A 13,463-nucleotide genomic window follows, 5' to 3' on the forward strand; every position below is an offset into this window, starting at 1 on the left:
AAAAGGACATTTTAAATGTAATTTGCTTTTCCTTGCCTGTAAAAGCAGACAGTTCTCTCTCACGAGTCAGGAGACACGACTTTCAGTCTTCGCCACTAACAAGGGGATTCTGAACAAGTCGCTAACTTTCAAGAGGGGAATTATTTTTTTTTTAATTTAAAAAATTATTATTATTATTATTATTATTATTATTATTATTATTATTATTATTATTTGGCAGTTAAATAAGACAAAAGCAGAGAATTCTTGAAGACGCTTCGTGAACGCCAGGACAAGTCAGGACTGATTAACAGCGCACATCGGGATGCAGTGATGGGCACGGCTAGTGGGCAGCTCAGCCTCCAGGAAGAATAAAGGGAGAGCGAAGGAAGGGTCTCCCCTAGGCCGGGCGGTAACAGCACAGCCATGGCGGTAACCGCATAGCCACGGCGGTTACCGCACAGCCAAGGCGGTAACCGCACAGCCCGGGTGGGCGCGCCCCGCTTCCCCGACCGCCGCACGTAAGCACCCACCGCGCACGCGTAGACTTCCTCCCCGCAGCGCCCTCCCCCACCCAAGGGGTCCGCACGCCCACGGTGCACGCGCACACGCCCTCTTCCTCTGGCCTCCCAAAAGGGGCTCCACGAACAGCCCCGCACGCTCCGCGCAGGGGCCGATCACGTGGGGTCTCCGACCCCTAGTCTTGATGCGAAGGTCCCCATCCTGCCGTGGGCGGGCCGCAGGTTTCCTCCACACTACGGGGCACAGACCCCCTACGCCAGAGCCGCGACCCCGGGCAGCGCGGCGCCAAACCTCAGCCTTTGTCCAGCTGTTCCGGGCTCCCTGTCGCTTCCTCGTTGGGAGGGACTGGCCCCGGAAAAGCGCGGATGTTCAGCGGCGCAGGAATCGCCTCCCACGTGAGACCTGAATAGAACGGGGAAAGGAGCGGTGGAAGGGAGCACAGAGGCAGAGGGCGGAACTAGGCATGCGCAGAAACAGGCTTGCTCAGAACCTGGCAGTCCCGGCAATCAGCGCTACCAATTGAACTACCTTTCCCCGCTACCCCTGGTGCGAGATTGGCTGAGAGTGCAATCTTCTATGGAGCCCGAGAAAGTTTGGGGCGCTTGAGATAGCTCTCCAAGCAGTCAGAGCCCGGGACTCCCCACAGCTTACAGATTACAGCTGAGTTCTCTGCAAGTGTGCAATTTAGAGCTGTCAGGGAACGGGAACCTGCATGTAACCTTCACTTTTTCAATGCTAGAAAGTAGATTCCACCAATACAGTAAAAGAATGCTTATGGGCGCCTGGGTGGCTCAGTGGGTTAAAGCCTCTCTACCTTCCGCTCAGGTCATGGTCTCAGGGTCCTGAGATCGGACCCACATCGGGCTCTCTGCTTGGCAGGGAGCCTGCTTCCCCCACCCTCTCTGTCTGCCTCTCTGACTACTTGTGATGTCTGTCTGTCAAATAAATAAATAAAATATTTTTTAAAAAACCCATAAAAGAATGCTTAAAAAAATTGTATCTGACACCATCAGCGATTCTCTCAGAAAATGAAAAGCCAGGGGACAAGGGTGAGGTCAAGAAAACTAGTTCATCAAAAGTCATGAAAGCAAGAAACGAAAATTGTAGATAAATCATAAAACAGTCCAAATATATATATATATTCATTTACATAAACATATTCTTTCCTCTGCGACATTAAGGTTATTGAATAAATGAAAGATCCCTTTCAGAGAATCAATATTCTTTGAAAACATTCCACTATGAATCTCATCAACTTTTATATACATCTTTTTCTCTTTGATTTTTGTATACCTTAAGTGTACTTCACAAAAGCACTCTCAACTTCATCTGGAATAAGCAAAAATCCAAAGGAACAGAAAACATTTCAAAAAGAATTCCTAATAAGTATCAATGCGCATAATTTTACTCGACTAAAGATAGTTTGCCATCTACTTCATGGAAACAAAGCCATGATTAGGTGTATGTTTTGAATGCAGTATAATAAATGTAGCACTTCAAAGTACTGAGGAAACAATGGAATATTCCCAACAGCAATCCCTTCCTAACAATTTGGTGTAAAGTTATGTACATAGATCATACATGGTACAGTTCACATGGATTCAAGATTTAAAATAAAACACTAAGTTAATAAAAATAGAGGTGACACGTTGTGTCACCAAAATTAGAAACCATAAATTAAGTATCTGATACATTAGAAAAATAACAACTCAGTTCTATTTTTCTTAAAAGCTAAAAACAAATAAACCAGGAAAGTCCATTTTTACTATTTGAGAGAAAAGATGTATTAATTTAAAGAGAGATCTTTAAATCAACAGAACGAAAATTTTATAATAGGGTACAGAACTAAGCACTAATATAATGAATGACAATATATAAAGTGAAAATGAATGACAAATGGATATAAAAGTCCATTATCAGAATTGAAACAATGCAAATGCTTAAATAAAAACATGTAAGATATCATTGAGATTTAATTTTTTAAAATTTTTGTACACAAAAATTCATTCTGTAGTTTTATGAATTTTGACAAAGGCATAAGTCTGTGCAACCACCACCACAGTCAAAATACAGAACTGTTTCATCACAGCCCCCAAAAATCCTTCATGCTACCCTTTTGAAATCAAACTTCCACTCTTCTCCTTTGTCAGCTACTATCTCTTCTTCATGCCTACAGTTTGCCTTTTCTGGAAAGTCACATATATAGAATCTTACCATGTGTAATCTTGTGAATCTTATCTTTTACTTAGTACAATACATTTAAGATTCATCAATGTTGTTTTGTGTACCAATACACTTTTGGCTTTTATTTCCCAGGTCCTACTCCATGGTATGAATTCACCACACTTCACTTATTTCTTCCCCAGCCAAGCGACCTGAACTTCCAATCTGGGGAAATTATGAATAAGTAAAATTCCATTTTGAAGTATAAGACTCATTTTTTAAAAAAAGAGTAATAAAGAGTTAGGGTGTGTGCTTGAGAAAATACATATTCCTACTCACTTTTACTGAGGGTTTAATTCACTGGAGGGTAAACTCACTGGAAGTTCATTTTTATCAAATTCTGAAGGAATTTATTTGACAGGCATAGATTACAAGCAGGCAGAGAGGCAGGCAGAGAGAGAGGGGGAAGCAGGCTCCCCGCCCAAGCAGAGCGCCCGATCCCAGCACCCTGGGATCATGACCTGAGTCGAAGGTAGAGGCTTTAACCCACTGAGCCACGCAGGCGCCCATAAAGCAAGTATTTTAAAGGCAAAAGTGAACACCGGGGTAACAGGGATAATGGCAGATGGCAGCTACCGCCCCAGGGTAACATGATGGAAGAAGTCGAAGAATCCAAACTGAGCCCTCAAGAGAGGATTCCACACCTGAAGCAGGGGAGGTGCCTGGGGCATGTTATTGTACATACGGAGAGAAGAACCCAGCAGAACTGGAATGCAGACCTTCAGAGGGGGGCCACCCAGTTCCTGCAGGCCTGTCAGAAATGTATGGTGGGGGAGGATAATGCCTCTGAGGGGGGGGGCCTGCTCAGCTGGTGCTGCCTGTCAGAGAGGGACCAATATGGCTACATGTGTGAGAGAGCTAAAAGAAGCTGGAGAGTGAGAGAACCTGCTGGGATTAGATACTAGTGTTGGTGGCACAACTTTGTGAATATATTTGAAACCACTGAATTTTCTGCTCTTAAGGGAGTGAATTTAAAGACTTGTGAATTATATCTCAATTTTTAAATAATTCAATAAAAGAAGCTGTAGTGTACCACTAATGACCAAGGTGAAGAGCCACTGCTGGGGTGCTGTTAAGGAACTATTCTGCAAACAGGAAGAAGGAAGTTGGTCCTCCAGTAACCCTGTCCTCCAAACTTCCTGTAGGATCTCCTAGGGAAAAGCCTAACAGGAATCAGGGTAAGTATAAAATGTGGTTTACACAGTCCAAGCACCAATATCCCAATGCACAGTAGAGAATTCTACATTTAGTGCAACTATGCTATAACAACATAGCTATAACTAAGAGGATTCTGTAAAACTTAATTTATAAAAACAAATACTAGAAACAAAATGTCCTTTTAGTTTGTGTAAGTAAAATAAAATTAAGACCATATAGTGGAATGCTAAGATGCTATGATGTTCAACAAAAAGAAACTATGTAATGCAGAGGTATACTAACTTACACAGGGGGGTTGATTACAAAATACCTTGAAATTAAGAATTTGGTTTATATAAGAATATTTAAGACAAGATCACATTAAAAATAAAACATAGAGAGGTGTGCTTGGCTTGTTTTGGCTGCTTGGCAGGCAACTCTTGATACCAGAATCATCCAGTTTGAGCCCCACACTGGGCATAAAGATTATGTAAAACAAAAGTGGAAAACAAAAATGTTCTAGAGAGTGACATCAACATGATGCTGTAGTATAAGATGTTGGTTCCTCCTTTTTCTCTCTCTTTTTAAAAACTAATTTGACATCCATCCCTGAACAAAAATGCCTTGGTGGTAGTTGTAGAACCCAACACTATACACTAAGAGACCCAGAATGAGTCTCCTCTACCTGTGTACAATTATTAATAGGCAGGCAGACCTTGTTAAGAACTGCAGAACCAGCAGAGCCAGCAAACCTGCCTCAGTCCCTTTTGCCTTGGAAAAAAAACTTGAAGAGTGCTCACTTAGGACAGATGGGTGGCAAAGAAAATATATAAATACGTTCATAAACAAACACACACACCAATATTATTCAGCCAGGAAAAGGGAAATCTTTAATTTGCAATATTGGCTACACATTGAGGGAATTATGCCAAATGAGGTAAGTCAGACAGTAACAGAAAAATGTTGTATGACCTCACTTATATGTGGAATCTTTAAACAGAAACAAAAACAACCAAAATCATAGTACAGATGAGGGGTTGCTGGAGGCAGGGTGTGGGGAGTGGGTATAATGGGCAAAGGGGCTGAAAGGGTATAAACTGCCAGTTACAAGATAAATAAGGCTGTGGGACATAATGTCTGGCATGGTAATCATAGTTAACAATACTGCATTGTCTTTTGAAAGGTGTGAAGAGAGTAGATCTTGAGTGGATCTTGAACCTGGATAAAGGTTCTGTGCCAAATTTTTTCCTACAGACTCAGGTCCCAGCACAATGAACAGTAATCCAACCTGGAAAATAAAACTCTCTTACCTGAGTTTTCTCTCTCTCTCTTGAGTTAAATCACACAGACAGAACCCCCCAAAAGAGATTACCTTGCATTTCTGTGATCAGAATTTGTTATTTATCTCCCAAGAAGTGGTCAAAACCTGCAGGATGTCACCATTCTCAGAAGCCATCAAAAACTATGATCCCAGGTTCAGAAGGGAGGACCCGCTGGAGCTGCAGGACATGACACCAGCAGTCTGTGTGAGATATGTCACTTGACTGAAGGGACAGCTCCTCAATCTTCCTGATCTTTCACATCCTTGACACTTTGATGAATAGTTCCCGATTACTTTATAGAATGTCCCCCATTATGTTTGCCTGATGTTTTTTCGTGTTTGGAATGATGTATGTGTGGGACAATATACCACTTGAGAGATGTGTGCTTGTCAGAGCATCCTATCAGGGATTTCATCATGTTGCCATGTCATATAACAAGATATGTTAACCACTCTGTTAAAGTTATGTCTGCCAGGGTCCTCTGCTGTAAAGTTACTATGTTTCCCATTGTAAACCTAACTAATATCTCAATATGAGCATCTGTCTGCAGTAATCATTGATGTGTGGTTTGCCTTATGATGGCTTTCTTATTTCCTTCATTTAGATGACTTTTAAAGATTTTTAAGAAATATTTTCAATTTTAATTTGTACTGTAAAAGAAGCCCAAATCATTGAATCACCCATAAAACCTCCTATGCACTTATGTAAGAGTGGGGCTCATTCACGGGATACCAACAATTATAAAATTTAGGCTTACTAGTTAAAATATCATTACCACATGGCAACCAGACGCACAGTTTCATTTGGGAAGTTAGTTTAACATTTTATAATAATTATTAATAATTAATTAATAATAATTGATAATTCAGCAATTGTATTATTTTAACATTTCTAATAATAAATACCAGACTTCATGAATGTTGCTATATTATTTAAAATTGGCATAACAAAAATAATCTTAGACATGGTATTCTTATTATATATTCTTTCTATGTACATATATGTGGCTTTTAAATATACAGAAAAGGAATATGTAAAAGGTTACACACTGTACTAAAAGCAATGGTTACAGCAAAGAAGACTACTGATGTATAAGGGGAGTCCAGAGAAACTAATTATTTAATGGTTTATTTTGAAATAATCTCAAACTTTAGGAAAGTTGCAAGAACAGTGCAAAAAATTCCCATATCCCCCATTCCTACCTTCTCCAAGTGTTAACATTTCCCTGCATTTGTTTCATATCTGTCTGATCAACTATTCTATCAGCATTATTCTCTTCCTGAGTATATTAGTTAGAGCTGCAAACGTCATACACCACATTTCCGAAGGGCTCCACTAGGCATGCTCCTAAAGCAAAGACACTTTCTTACAGAACCACCAACCAAATAAGCAAGTCAGAAAATCAACCTTGACAGAACACCATTGTCAAATCCACAAACCCCATTCCAATCTCAACAATTGTCTCAACAAAGTGTTTCCTTTCTAGTCCTGGATCCCAGCAGTCTGTATCTGTCCTGTTGTTTCTTCATTATCAGACTTAGGTCATGCTTTTTCGGTAGTCACCGCAGAAAAGATGGACCAGTCAGTACCATGTCAGGGGCCACACAGTGCTGATGACCATGGTGTCATTACCCTGGATCATCTTGTCATTTTGGTATCTGCCAGGATTCCCTGCCATTATAGCACCATTAAGTCCTTTGAAATTGCTAATTGTGGAGATATATATTCTGAGATTTTTTTTTTAAACAGAGTTTTCTTTCTTTTTTTTTTTTAAAGATTTTATTTATTTTGTTTTGACAGAGAGAGAGATCACAAGTAGGCAGAGAGGCAGGCAGAGACAGAGGGGGAAGCAGGCTCCCTGCTGAGCAGAGAGCCCGATGCGGGGCTCGATCCCAGGACCCTGAGATCATGACCTGAGCCGAAGGCAGTGGCTTAATCCACTGAGCCACCCAGGCGCCCCTATATTCTGAGATTATGCCAATAACCTGTTCCTCATCCACTCACCAATCTAAGTATCTATTAATAATCTCACCTGAGTCAATCACTATGATGGTTACCAAATACTGGTTTTCCATTTCCATTATTCCTCATACATTTACTAGTAAGGAAGAAATTTCCCTTCTCCCCACTTTTTTCTGTATCAATATGGATTCATAGCTTCCCATTTTATAATGCAGGTTATATTCCAAAGTTACTATTCATTTTTATGATCAAGTTGTTCCATATTTGGCCAATAGAAGCATCTTCAAGATGGCTTTTATGTACTTTTGCTATGCCCCCCCCTTATTCCTTGAGCCATTCCTTGCCTTCTCTCACAGGAATATGTTTTAGGCTCATCGGCTTTTCCAATTCCAGGCCTGGAATCAGATATTTACCAAGGGGTTCTGCTTCCTTCAAGTGGAAAATAGTATCTAGAAACCAAACTCTAAAAGCCAGGCCTCATTGCTACTGGGATGGAGTTGCTCCTAAGCAATCTCAGCATAAAGAGCTAGGAAACCTCTGTAAGGAGGACATTCACACACACACACACACACACACACACACACACACACACGTATACCTGCATGTACATGTGCATGTGTCTACACACATATGTACACATACACCCATAAATGGATCTAACAGTGCATGTATATTTACAAAATGATCAGTTCCTACCAATACCTCCAATTCTGATTCAACAACTAGGGGTTCTGTTCAGTCTTCTGCCTTTCTATATTTATAAATACTTTCAACAGGAAGAAACTTGGCTCCTCTTTTCAATACATTCATCTTCTCCTCAATATGATCCATCTCCAACAATGCCAATAATTTCCTCTACAATCTCCTTAGCCGCCAACTCCCAGTGTCCCATGTATCTGTGATAGGAACAGTTGTATTACTCGGCTCCTCTGTGTGGACATTCTCTCTTCATAGACCTCAAGAGAGGTCTTGACCTCACTGACCTCCAATGGGACTGCTGTCCCTGTGCTGGGAAGGGAAGGGAAAAGAAAGGAATAGATGTAATTTTAAAAAAGAACCCACTCCAGTATTATCTGTAAACTAGAAATAATAAAAATGAAGAAATGACACTATTGATTGTTTATGTCCCATATCAGCTGTTCCCTCTAAAACAAATCACGTGGCAAAACTAATTCCAATGTATTAATATTTAGAGGTGGGGCCTTTGGAGAATGATTAGTTCATGAGAGTAGAACCCTCAACGAATGGGATTAGTGCCCCTATATAAGAAACCCCAGGGGTGCCTGGGTATCTCAGTGGGTTATAGCCTCTGCCTTTGGTTCAGGTCATAATCCCAGGGTCCTGGGATTGAGCCCCACATTGAACTCTTTTCTCAGTGGGGAGTCTGCTTCCTCCTCTCTCTTCCTGCCTCTCTGCCTACTTGTGATCACTGTTCAATAAATAAATAAAATCTTTAAAAAAGAAAAAACCTGAAAGATCCCTTACCAGGTCTGCCTTGTGAGAACACAGGGACAAAAGGGGATTCTGTGAACCAGGAAGTAGGCCCTCAGCAGACCCAAATTCTGCCAGTGCCATGATCTTAGAATCCAGAAGTGGGAGAAATAAATATCTGTTGCTTATAAACCACCTAGTCTATGGGCTTTGTCATAGCAGCCTGAATGAACTAAGATGTACAATTATACAACATGGGCCTAGAGTTTTTGGTCACCTTAAGGATTCTAGGAGGTTCCCACCCTTAGCTCCTACATTGCACAGGCTTCTGACAGTGGTTTCTCCTCCCTGATTCACATTCTCATTGTCATTACTACAGTCATTCATTCACTGGATCACTATGAGTTAAATTTGACTATTTCTAGCTCAAGACCTGACACGAAGTAAGTGTTCAGTAACATATGTTTAGTCACTATACAGAGGGCCCAGAGAGGGACAGTTACCATAGATAACCCATCCACTCCCTTCATCCACACAGGACATTCACAACACCTCTTCCTCCCAATACAATGGCTGGTGCCAGCCCAGGAACAAAATGCTTGAGCCTAGAGACCCCCAACACAGGAGTAAACATGGGTACCAGTCACAGCTGCCAATGCCCTCCAATTTCCTTTACTTTTTTTTTTTAAAGATTTTGTTTATTTATTTGACAGAGATCACAAGTAGGCAGAGAGGCAGGCAGAGAGAGAGAGAGAGAGAGAGAGGAGGAAGCAGGCTCCCCACTGAGCAAAGAGCCTGATGTGGGGCTCAATCCCAGGACCCTGGGATCATGACCTGAGCTGAATGCAGAGACTTTAACCCACTGAGCCACCCATGTGCCCCTCCCTTTACTTTTTAAAAAAAGTGACCCAAAGACCCATGTGTGAGGAATAACACATGGAAGAGATATGAGTTCTAAGTACACAGTAAACAGCTCAGAGTCCAGGCTCTTCTGCTCAGGATACGTGAGCTTCCTCTAGAGAAGCCTCTTAGAACCAGTTTAATTTTTAACCAAGCCTAAAATTAACCAATTTTAACTTATAGCATAACATTATTAATGAAGTTAAAGAAACAAAGATTAGGTGAATTATCTATCAAGCACAAATTCTATTATTCTTTGAAAATAATCTTAAACTTAGGAAAAGTTTGCAACAGTAGTGCAAATAACCTTTTATTCTCCAAATTACTGAGAGCACATTGTCGACATGCTCCAGATACTTTAGTAACAAGCATATATACACATTTCAAACATCAAAATCAGGAAACTAACACTAACACCTACCACCTAATCCTTGTACACCATTCACTTTTCACCCATTCTTTGAATCATTTCCTTTACAGACAAATGATTAATCCAGGATCACACGTTGTGATTTCATCTCTCTTCAGTCTTCAACCTGGAACACTTTCTCAGTTTTCTTGACTTGCATGAACTTGACATGTTTGGAGATTATGAGCCACTATTTTAAAGAGTGCACCTCACTGTGAGTTTGTTTGATGGTCCCTCCTGCTTAGACTCAGGTTAGACACTTTTGGCTGTATTCTCATTGTCTCCTATTAGATGGCACACAAATTCAATACTACCGAGTGACACCAAACATCAATATTATTCATGTTAATTTCAATCACTTGACTAGGTTGGGCCTGCCGCCTTTTTCTACTGTAACCACACTTAGGTTTTACTGGCTGTCATGCCGGCCAACAGCATTCCCTTGAGGGCTGCAAGGATGGAGTGGGGCAAAGAGACATGCTTCTTCCCTTTTGTCTCCTGTGGGCTACCTATCAGCATCCTGAGCTGTCAGCACCTTAGCAATACTGTATCATGCCAGTCATGCACAGGGTCTTCTGAGAGCAGCAGCTAAATTCAATTTGTGGTTTTGGTAACATGTGGATACTGCTGTCATCATGCCCCATCAGAGAAACCAGTGCCAGCAAGCCAGCACTCTCTCCTCAGCCAGTATGGGCCCTAATCCCATAAGGTGCCTGCTCTGGGCTCGGACACCCACATCAGTGGTACATTTTCCTTTCAGAGGCCTGCACTTCAGCTCTGAGGGATCCTCCCATTCCCTCCATTTGACCAGTCTAGAGCTGGTAGCTTCTGCTGGCAGTTGCTACTTTAGTGGTACACTTGACTTTTATTCTTCCCTTTCAGATTCCTGCCATCTTCATAATACACAGTGGTTTTTTTACCCTTTCAGATCCCTAGTTAACAACTGTACATCAAGTTAACAATGCTCTCTATCATATTGTTTTTGTTCAAATCACTGCTATGTTTTCTGTCTTCTGACAACCCTCATATGTCTCACTGGAACTGAATCTCAGGAAGAGAACTTTTGTTTTATTTACTGCTGTACAATGCCCTCTACATAGTAAGTGACTAATAAATACTGATTGAATCAACAAACATTTGTATTTACAGTACTAAAACCTTATTTCTCACTGTGGGTTGAGGATTCAGCTCTACTCTGTATGAAATACTCAATGTCCAAAATAGTATTGTTCATAATTGTGAAAAATTAGAAACAAGAGGCCTTTCAACAGAATTAAGTTATTTTAATAGAATGGAATATAAGATACTAAAAAGTAGTCAGAGCTACATATATAAACATGGATGTAGCCCAAAACCATTTTGCCGCGTTTTTTTTTTTTTTTAAGATTTTATTTATTTATTTGACAGATGGATCACAAGTAGGCAGAGAGGCAGGCCGAGACAGGGGAGAAAGCAGGCTTCCTGCAGAGCAGAGAGCCCGATGCGGGGCTTTATCCCAGGACCCTGGGATCATGACCTGAGCCGAAGGCAGAGGCTTTAACCCACTGAGCCACCCAGGTGCCCCCATTTTGCTGGTTTTAATAAAGGAATAGTGCTCAGGATAAGGCACAAAGCGTGACATGACAAAATGTTACTATAACCACTGCAATTCACAAGGAGTTTATACACAGCAGCAAAAAGCAGAAAGTGAAGAACAGTCAAATCATCAGTGTGGGGTAGTACGGTGGTGTCCTATGGTAGGCCCATCCACATTGTGTACCACCAGTAGAATAGTGGGGACAGGAATACAGGGCCTAAAAATGTAACAGCCACACCAAAGGATACATCTGTATACAATAAAAATGTGCTTTCAAATCAGTGAAATAGGGGTGAATGAATCAAAAGGTGAAAGATCAATTGGCTATTCATTTGGAAAAAACCAAAACACCACACCCTTCTTACCATACACGTTTCCTTGTCAGTGTGTTTACAAATGTAACGGTTCTTAGTTCCAGTGCTCTCAGGCATCTAGACTCCCAGCTTCTTCTTGCGTGTCTCCTCTGCACCAGACTTATTTCTCTTCTGAACTTTTCCCCTTGGAGGTTGATGTCTATGACTTTCCAGCTGAGAGCCTCTTTGCTTTAAGATTTTGCCTTCTCATCCAAAGGTCCTGCTTTCAGAACCATATTCATAAGAGTAAAATATACTCACAAATTGAATAACAAACCTCACTCCACAGGAACAGTCTTCTACAAGCATGTATATATAACCTCTGCTACAGTAGTAAGAGTTCTTCAGTGTGGTGGTTCCATTTGTATTTATATTTTAAATGGTTTGATGAAGTAGTTAGGAAGGAAAGGAATATTTCAGTGTTCTGGCTCTTTTTTAGCTGTCTTAAAGATTTCTTTTTTTTCCACAGGGTTTTTTTTTTTTTTTTTTTTAAGTTTATTTGTTGAGGAAACTTTATAGCCATCACAGGGCTTGAACTCACAACCCTGAAATCAAGAGTTGCACAGTCTTCCAACTGAGCCAGGCAGGTGCCTCACTTTGTCATTGATTTTAAATGGTTTTGCTTAAAAAGACCAAGGTCTGGTGTTTTGTCTTGTTTTGTTGTTTTCATTTTGACTCACCAAATACCTCTGGGTTAATATTTTTTCATTAGTTCTGGAAAGTTTTTGGCCAGTATTTCTTTAAACGTTGTGAGTTTTGCTTCTGCTTTATTCTGTTTCTTCTCTCCGTTGAGACTCCAATTACACATCCCGTAGAAAGTTTGAACATGTTCTACATGTCTCTTATAATTTTATTTTGCCTCATGCTTATTTTCTTGCCTACTTACTTTGGGTATTTTCTATTGATTTGTCTTCAGGTGCAACAATCCTGTCCAATCTACTCTTATTTTCATCCACTGATATCATAATTTAAGATACTGTATGGTTTCAGTTCTAGAATGCTTATTTGACTTTCATACATTCCAATTCTCTGATAAAACCCTCCATTTTCCATCTTCTCCATCTGTCTCTTGAATACACCAGTCAGTTATTTAAAAGCCCTTGTCTGCCACTGCTAACAGCTAGGTCATCTGTGATTCTGTTTCTATCATCCCTTGCCTCTCTTGTTTAGCAGCTCCATCATCTTGCCTCTTTGCATGGCTCTATGCTGAGAGTGTTCCAGTTACATCCTTAGAGGACCTAGGGATGTTCCCCACTATTGGAGGGGTTCTTCTATGTCAGAGGATGTGTGGGGGCTGGTTCCCCACATCGAGTTTTGGGAAAACACCAAAATAAAGCCTGCTGCCAACCCAGAAAATATTTCCCCAATTTATTTTTATAAAAAGCAAGAGAATAGTTTTGTTATTGAGTAAGCATTAAACTGATATTGTATAACCATTAGACAATCCACTAAAGATATTGCAAAGGCAGAATAGAATCCCACCCTTTCCCACAGCCAGGGATACTCATCCTTGTACATTGTCCTAACTATCAAAAAGAAAATTAGAACTTGCGGTGTCTTTTACACAAAGAGGAAGTTACCACTTGGAGCTAAGGGTTGAAACTTGAACCCCCCTGAAACAGAAAGATGGGGTGTCATACTTCTTGGTG

Source organism: Mustela nivalis, assembly GCF_964662115.1.
Source record: "Mustela nivalis genome assembly, chromosome: 2".
NCBI lineage: Eukaryota > Metazoa > Chordata > Mammalia > Carnivora > Mustelidae > Mustela > Mustela nivalis.